Source organism: Equus przewalskii, chromosome 20 (assembly GCF_037783145.1).
Source record: "Equus przewalskii isolate Varuska chromosome 20, EquPr2, whole genome shotgun sequence".
NCBI classification, from domain to species: Eukaryota; Metazoa; Chordata; class Mammalia; order Perissodactyla; family Equidae; genus Equus; species Equus przewalskii.
In genome coordinates this window covers 6,313,772-6,322,929 of record NC_091850.1, presented here as the reverse complement: position 1 = coordinate 6,322,929, position 9,158 = coordinate 6,313,772, and the positions used below count along the sequence as shown (strand labels likewise).

The 9,158-nt window shown below is 40.8% G+C and overlaps 1 long non-coding RNA gene across 1 annotated transcript in view; it reads left to right on the top strand.

Annotated features, from left to right (window-relative positions):
• Positions 1-3,402: 3,402 nt before the first annotated feature.
• LOC139077800 (uncharacterized) overlaps positions 3,403-9,158 on the top strand; it is a 28,290-nt gene continuing 22,534 nt past the window's right edge. Inside the window, exon 1 of the long non-coding RNA XR_011530315.1 lies at positions 3,403-3,533. This is a non-coding gene — a long non-coding RNA (uncharacterized lncRNA). The remainder of the gene's footprint in view (positions 3,534-9,158) is intronic.

Here is a 9,158-nt window from a genome sequence, read left to right as displayed (position 1 = left end):
TACATGGAAGAGAGCAGACCCTAGTGAATTATAGGGAGCTGGAGATAGAGCAGGGGTTAGCCACCTTTTTTACGTAAAGGGCCAGATAATAAATATTTTAGGCTTTATGGCCATATGATCTGTGTCACAACTACTCATCTGTCTCTTGCAGCACAAAAGCAGCCATAGACAATACATGTGTGAACAGCCAAGGCTGCATTCCATTAAAACTTTATTTATCAAAAAAAAAGCAATAGGCCAAATCTGGCTTATGGGTTGTAGTTGCCAAGCCCTGAACTAGAACCCAGCTTGGTATGTATTATGATCTGTTTCTACTCACAACACTTCTGACACCAAATGTGTAGGGGGTTTTCCTCACACCAACCAATTCTCCCACTATCTGGACACCAAGTGGGTATCCTACAATTCAGTTAAGTTTTGATACTTCCCACCAGGAGTAAGCACGGACCCAAAGGTTAAGGGCTCAGTCCCACAAGACTACCTCCACTTTAGATGCCAATCACAAGTTCCAGGCCACCAGGACTTCTGACCATCTGGTTATAAACCAGGGTGTTCCCGCAATCCCCTCCTCAGGTTCATTAATTTGCTAAAATGGCTAACAGAACTCAGGAAAGTTCTTTCTTACTATTATGAGTTTATTACAAATGGTACAGTTCAGGAACAGACAAATAGGAGAGATACGTAGGTCAAGGTATGGGGGGTGGGCGTTCACAGAACTTCTGTTCTCTTCTGGGCGTGCCACACTCCTAGCTCCTTGATGTATTCACCAACCCAGAGCTCATCAAATCTTATTGTTCAAGAGATTTTATGGGGCTTGATCTCTAGCCTCCCATCTGGTCCCAGAGGTTGGTGGGTAGGTCTGAAAGTTCCAACACTCTAGTCACTTGGTCTTTCTGGGGACCAGCCCCATCATGAGGCTACTAAGGGCCACACCCTAAGTCATATCATTAGCGTAAACTCAGCTGTGATTGAAAGGGGTTCATTATGAATAACCAAAGGCACTCCTCTCACTCAGGAAATTCTAAGGTCTTTAGGAGCTCTGTGCCAGGAACCAGGGACAAAGACCAAATATATTTCTCATTTTACCACAGTACATGTCTAGGGCTCTCCTATATTTGTACTTCTTTATATGTGAGATCATAAATTTTCTAATTGATTAAGACAGTTGCATCTGTGTTTTTTCCTACTTACAGCCAAAAGTATCCTCAGGGTCAGGATCTCACATAGAGCATAAGACTCATCTCCTCTGCTCCTAAGTAGCGCTTACATGGCAAAAGAAGCCTTCTGAAAACAACGTTGTCTTTGTTGTTTAATCTACTCTTGTTTCTAATGACTCAAATCTTAGGCTTGATCAGAGATAAGCAGCACTCTAAGTTGGTAGGCCGTTAGTTATTCTAGGGCAGATGAGGCCTTATGGAGAATCTTAAATGTCATTGTATTAGAAGCTGCCCACCTTGTTCATGGAAACTGATGGAACGTGTCTTACTGGATGGATGTATATTCTGGTTGGTGTTTTGATGGCTGCTGACCATTCTAGATGTGGATGCTCCTATTACCTTTTCTTACAGAAGATCTGAATATAACATCCTTACCATTTCCCATCATTGTCATTTGTGAGCTTTACAGAGCAAAAGTTTATATGAATGTTATTCAGAAATGGTGAAAAATGCTTCTGTGAGAGAGGAGACTAGTAGTTCCCTGAGAGAGACATAGTTAAGATGCTCTGTGATTAAGTCCTACCCAGCTTGGTCACTTCTTGCTTCTAGCCTTGGTGTAAATCTTCATAATGTAACTATGAAGTTTGTAATTAAATTCTTCTGGCCACTTTGGAGTATACCAGGAATGTTTTAATTACTTTTTATGAGTTATTGTCATATATTTCCTCAGGGGGCTTTTTCTTTTGACTTATTTCATTTTTGGGGTTAAATGTTGTTATTCTTAAAATAGCTGTTGTTCTAGACTTATATTTCTCTACCTCTCATGTTGTATTTTAAACTAAACTGAGTGCAGAATCTCTTTGAGGATCATCATGTAAGAGGTCCAAGTACTGTTAATTCTTTCGAAATAGATGAAAGCTAGAAGTAGGAAAGAGGATACAGAGGAAAGAAAACAATGCCAGAGGCAATGAAAGAAAGCTATTAAAACTTTCAAAACTCAAAAAAGCCTGCTTGAATAAAAGGTCTGATGAATGTATTAAGTTAAGACATTGACCAACAAACCTTCAAGAGACTTGAGATTAACTCACTCACCCCTTCTGTACCTGGGGTTGGACCTTGCGCTCCAACTGGCCTTGTTCTGCTCTTTAGATCTAACTTTGTCCTCCGGATATTCAGTTAAATCATTTTTCTTGGATACAGTGTATCTCAGATAATTAAAAACAAAGTAAATGATGTTAGTATCTGCTTGTGTTAGCAAGTAACGCATCTTTTTATGAGGCTGATGGTTTTACCATGCCGTGACTTCCATCCATGCCATGCAAAATTGCAGTTAACAGTTGCTTTGCAACAAGCACAAGAGGAGTTCATCTTCCTATAGAAGGTAGTCCTTGTGGGAGTCCTAGCTACATACTTGTGCAGTGAAATTTAGAATTATTTTTTTCGATTCCATCTATCTGAAGCTTTATTGTCTTGTCTGCTTGTACCCACCCTAGAAACACAGACTTCTGAATTTACCAGATGGAAGGGAGAGTTTGCAGTCCAGGGTGTGACTCATGAATACAAACACAAAAACACAACTTCGAGCTTTCTTCAATACTTGACTCCATCTTTGTATCTGCAGTGGAGTGTGTTTGATAAATTACAGTTTAGTGAGTTTGAATTTGATCTACATAAGGAAGGTGGAAAAAAAATAAAGGATCGAATTAAATGTCAGAGAACAAGAGGCAGCCTTGTCTGACTGCGATCTTTTTTTTTCTCTCCCAAAGTCAAAATACAGTGTAGATGCCCTCCAGCTTGTAGAGATATCCAGGAAAAATATTCTTCTGCTGTAGCTCCTTATTTTATGTTCCACTAGTTTTTGGTGCCTCCAGGGCTGAAAGGTTTGAATTAATTGAACAGAGCAAAGAATACAGAGGCTTTGGTTCTTTGGAATTTTTTCTTAGAAAGCAAAAATATAAATTTTTGCCATTGGAGACAGTGGTTGTGTGAATAGTTTTGTTCTCTCTGAGCCCACACAGCAGCTGGGGCCAGGCTGGGAGGGGGAAGGAAGTGGTGGTAGCCTAGGGGTTGTGTTTTAGCTGAAAGGAGATCATCTCTATCTGCTTGCTCAATGAAGAACAGCTTTCAATTCAACCCCCTTGTTTTTTCTTGGTAAACAGAGAGGAGTTTGGAGTGGAAAATGCTTCTTCTATTATCTTAAGGAGAATTAATTGTATATTTTTCCTATTTATTAACATCTCCTTTCAGTACACCGTGATGGGAGCTACAGAAATATTTGCCAGGATAATGAAGCCTCTTCTAAGATTCACTCCAGTCTACTTTCCGTTCCTGCGTCTCCCAGTGCTCTGCTGTCTCTCTCACCCAGCATAGCAAAATGTAGGTACAAAGTGTACCCTGAAAAGTGGTATGTATTTTGTATGGCACTTGAGAACCTGATGAAACAGTTCTTGTTTTGATCCAAGGCTGAATTGAAGTGGTAAGCACACATCTTGTCAGTGCCTAGAGAGAAATGAATCTCTTGTTGCTGAAGATGCTGGTGGTTTATTTTCATCTGACCTGAACGGAAAATTCAGATTAGAGTATAAAATGATAAAAAGAGCACGGAGACCCTCAGAGAACAGAGCCTATTGCTCATCCCTTAATGGTGGGATTCCCCAAGGCTCTACTTTCTCTCTTTTTTCTTAATCTAAAGACTCTCCCTGGGCATTCGCATCCATTCCCATAGCCTCAATTTTCCACTGTAAATCCTTATAATTCCAAAATCTGTATCTCCAACCAAGATCTCTCTCCTAAAATCAAGCACTACATATGCAGCTACTTCTTCATTTTGTAGTTAGATGCCCCCTAGGACATGTTTAGAACTCATCTGACCTTTCAGTCAGATGCTCCTCCTCGGTCCTTCAACACTATTGATAGTTACACCACGCACCTGGTTCCCAAATTTCCTTCCAACCTCAGATGGATATCTCACAGCTGTTTATTCTCTTCACTCCCAAAGTCACCTCTCTAACTCTGGTCTTAATCATTTCTTCTCGTCTGTTGTCATTATCTCCTAGATGAACCCCTGCCTCTGTGTCTCAATCCTGAACCTCAGTTTATTCAGGTTTACTGAAGTGTAACTGACATACAATAAACTGTATACATTTAAAGTACATAGTTTGAGGAGTTTTGAAACCATCACCACAATAAGCTAACGGACATGCTCTTCATCCTCAAAAGAGTCCGTGTGCTCCTCTGTCATCTCTCCCTCTCTCCACTCCCCACAGACCTCCGTTCCAGGCAGTCACTGATCTCCTTTCCACCACTATAGATCAGTTTGTATTTCCTAGAATTTGATGTAAGTGGAATGTTCTTTCTTTTTCTGACTTCTTTCACTCAGCATAATTATTTTTATTTTTTAAGTTTTTTGAGGAAGATTAGCCCTGAGCTAACATCTGTCGCCAATCCTCCTCTTTTTGCTGAGGAAGATTGGCCCTGAGCTAACATCCATGCCCACCTTCCTCTGCTTTATATGTGGGACACCTACCACATCACGGCTTGATGAGCAGTGCGTAGGTCCACACGGGGGATCCGAGCCAGTGAACGCCAGGCCGCCAATGCCGAATGTCAGCACAATTATTTTTGCCTGCTCCCTGTCCTAGCTTCTTTTAAGATTTTCTATTCATCACTGGTTTTTAACCAATTGGATTATGATGAAATTTAGTGTTATTATGTGCGTGTTTCTTGTGCTTGGGTTTCATTTACCTCCTTGAATCTGTGGGTTTATAGTGTATATTCAGTTTGGAAAATTTTGTCCATTATTTCTTCAAATATTTTTCTGTCCAATCTCTTTTGTCTTTCTTTCAGGGACTCACTTCATGTATATTAGAAAGCTTGATGTTCCCCACAGCTCACTAACACCCATTTCAGTTTTAGGCTGGGGGCTTTTTTTTTCCTCTGTGTATCGTTTTGGGCAGTTCCTATTACTGTGTTTTCAGATTCATTGGTACTTTTTTCAGTACTGTCTAATCTTCTGTTAATCCAATCCAGTGTAGTTTTCATCTTAGACATTTTTTTTTTTGTCCCTAGAAGTTCCATTTAAGTGTTTTAAAAAATATCTTTTATATCTCTACTTAACATGCTCAAACATCACTTTGACATTTGGACATTTAGAATATAGTTATAACTTTTAATGCACTTGGCTACCAATTCTTAATCTTTATCATTTCTCAGTCTGTTTCTGTTGACTGACTTTTCTCCTCATTATGCTATATATTTCCCCTCCTGTGCTGAGGCCTGCAAATTCTCTCCACACAGGAATCTGGGCAATCAGGGCTCAGTTTTTTCCCCCCTCTCTGGAGTCATTGTCTCAGACTGCCTGTTGTCAATGTCTAAAAACCTTGTTTCATATATTTTGTCTAGTTTTTTTCAGTTTTCAGTCAGAAGGCTGAATCTGGTTCCTGTTATTCCATCTTGGCCCCAAACCAAAATTTCTTTACAATTTATTTTTTGTACTGTTGCCTGAATTATTGTTCTGAATCTCTAGTCTAATTTTGTCACACTCCTGCTTAAAAATCTTTGGAGATAACTTTTTAACTTCAAAAGTCTAACCACTTTCAGAGCCTCTAAGGCCCTTCACATTATGGCTCTTTCGGTGCTCATTTGTGGGCATCAGTCCTCCCCTCCCCCACCCCCTGCTACCACATAGCATCCAGTAAACAACCACACTAGATTAAACATATTCCTGGAACACACCGTCCTAGTGTTTTGATCATGTTTTTCCCCGTACATTAGTGCTTTCCTTTCTCAGGCTGGTGAGATCTTACCTACTCTGCAAGTCTCCACGTCCTGGTTCAAATATAACCCCTTCTGCAAAGCCTTCTGTGGCTTTCTCCCCACTGTCCCTGGTAAGATTAACAGCCTGGTGCTCGCTCACCGGGACATTCTGAACCTTGTGGAGCTCTCACAGTAGTACTCACTAGGTTCCCTCACTAACTGAGAGCACCGCCAGAGCTGCACTTGGCAAATTCATTCTGTAAAGGACCAGAGAGTAAATATTTCAGAGTTTGAGGGCTCTACAGGTCTTTGTTGCATATTATTCCTTATTTACACTACAACCTTTTGAAAACAGAAAATTGATTCTTAGCTTGGGGGCCGAGCAAAAACATGCCGCCACAGGCTGTAGTCTGCTGCACCTCAGTCTTAGAAGAGAGAGATTGTATTTCATTCTTTCATTCAGTAGAATGCCTGACCCTGAGGAGAAGCCCAATATAAATGTGCAGTTCTTTAAAAATGAACATAAAATATCCTATAGTACTTGATTGCTTCCTATTGGCAGTAACTCTTCTGAGAACTTAACGTGGATTATATCATTTGATTTGCACAAGCTCAGGTCATGCTGTCAGTGTCATTTCATGATGAGGCAGTTGCGGCATGGAGAAGTTGGGGGGCTTGCCAAGGATCATGCAGCTGCATGTCTGTAAGAAGTTAGAGGGGGAGGAGGGCTGGGACAGAGGCAATTGTATTTGTCTTTCTTCTGTTGGTTTAAGCTCCCAAAGAGGACAGAATGTTCCTGCGATTGATGTATTCAACATCCCTCTCTCTGATGGAAAACAAATGTAGAGCGACATGTAGCTATAGTCTCTGACCTAAAGATTGCATGAGTTTCATGGGTAAGCAACCACATCTGCTCACCTTTATGTTTATCATATAGTTTGGAGAAAATTGGGTTTCTAAGAAGATAGGTATTACTTTTTAAAACATGAAGTCTTGGATGTATTACCATCATCATTTTTTTTCTTAAAATCTAGAGAACTCCTGTTCCTCTTTAAATATAATAATATCCTTCAAACAAAACACTTCGCCTAAATTAGTTTTCTTCAAAGCATATCTGGTTGAGTTAGAAGCTGAAGAAACATATTATTTGAAGCCACATGCAAAAGTTTTGTTTAGTTTTTAAATTTCTTGACCCAAAAGGAAAAGATAATTGTCCTTGTGTTTTATAAAAAACATTACCTCATGGCTGACAGTTTGTGACAGAGTGAACCAATGTGAGCTAATGTTAAGAACTTTGATGATGCCTTTTGGAAATCCCAACAGAGCAGACTCTTTAGCATAGTGGAATTGGAACCTCAATAATCAATCAAACCATCATCAGGAGCCAAAATACCCTCCAAGTACCTGCCATTTACAATGAAGTGACAATGATCTTTATAGGAAAAATTACAGTGGCATAAAAAGCACCTGCTGTCAAAATGAGCTTTTCAAAAAGCAGAAGCTGTTTCACTGCCATAACTTTAAGCAATAATTATTATTAGGCCAATTTAAAGCAAATTAGTAGGTGATTTGGAATTAAATCTACGATATATTTACATCAAGAGTAAGATTGTGGAGACGGTTAATTTTCCCTGCTGGGAATTAAATGTGTTCTATCAAATGGCAACTTTGCTCCTCCCTGCGCTGAATTCTGCCAGCCAGACACAGACTTGAGAGGGCAGCAGGGGAACGGGGACACTGACACACAGGGGAGGGTCATGCAACTGGCATTTATTTCAGTTTCCTACTGTGAATCTCTCTAACTCTGAATCACTGACATTTCTCCTTCCTTCCAGCATTTGAGGCCACCATGTCATTGTACTCCTAGGCATTGTTATTGACAGCCAAACAAACAGAAAGCAATAAAATAAACAAAAAAGAAAATGGTGTGGTAACGGCATAAATACGGACTCCTGATGGGTTGTTACAGGGTGGTCACTGCCTGTTCTCACAAATATTGTGGTTACCTCTGAGAATGAGGGAAAATTGGAGCTGTAGATGTGGTTCTCCATTCCTTCAAAATAGACTCCTGTGCTGTGTCCTTCTCTGAGGACACATCACGGCTAATCGCTGGTTCAGCTGAAGTCAGGTCTTGCGGTCGAAAGCTGAGAGGCCTCGGGCTGAGTCAGCTTGACTGGTCAGGGAGACGTGGGGGACTGTGGAGTCCATATCCTTGACTTACCTGGCACGAAGCCACACACCTTCCCGTGGCACAATTGGCCATCACACAATGGGGACGTGGTGGGAACTCTTTTCCTGTACTAAATTCAGTGATGAATTTCTTGAGTATTTTGTGTGGGGAGAAACAGTGTATGCAATGGCGGGTGGGGCTGAGAAGTCCACAGCATGCTTTGTTTAATAATTAAGGTCCTGGACTAGCCATTTGATCAGTAGAGTTGGTCATTTAGTAATGCATTTCCAAAGAATTGAGCAAATGGTATAGGTAAGGTGGGAATGTTTATTTTACTTATTACATATCCTACTTTCCTACGTATTTTATTTTTTACATATATAAGCAGTGGCTCCCTGAAAGAATCAGAATCAGGCAATGATTTGCTCATTTATGCTTCTTTAGCATGAGTCGCATTCAACGACAAATCAGGTTTTCTCCGTGTCCTTGATCATGAGTTACGTCCCTGTGGAAATGACATTGCTTCATTGTGATCGCTATGAAACATCAAACTCAGTGGAACGGACCTTCCTAGGTGGCGTCACACACCGCTCTCTCCTCTCTAGTTCCACTGACACCTTCATTTGTTCCTTTGGGAGCCATTTTTCTTTCTTTAGTTTCCACAGCTTGTGCTCTCCAGGCTCATTCCCTTCCTCTGTGGACAATGTTGGGTTTTAAATCCTTCTCTTGCTGTCCTCTTCTTTTCCATTTAAATGTTCCACCAGGACCTGACCTTAGGCTCCTCTCACCACAGTCCCTGCCTCAGAAATGTCATGGCATCAACTCTCACCCACAACGGTTTGTATCACCACCCCCCAATCTCTCCCTCAAATTCCTGGCCTCCATTTTTGTTTTTGGTATTGCGATTTACCTTCATTCATGGCTGCCATATCAAAGGAACAGGCCCTAAACTCATAATTTTTCTCCCAAACCTGCCCACCTTTTTTCTCCTCCATCTTTCTACAACTGCTTCTCCATCTTCTCCACAACCAGGCTTGGAATCTCAGCATCAACTTTGATTCTTTTTTCTTCCCAGC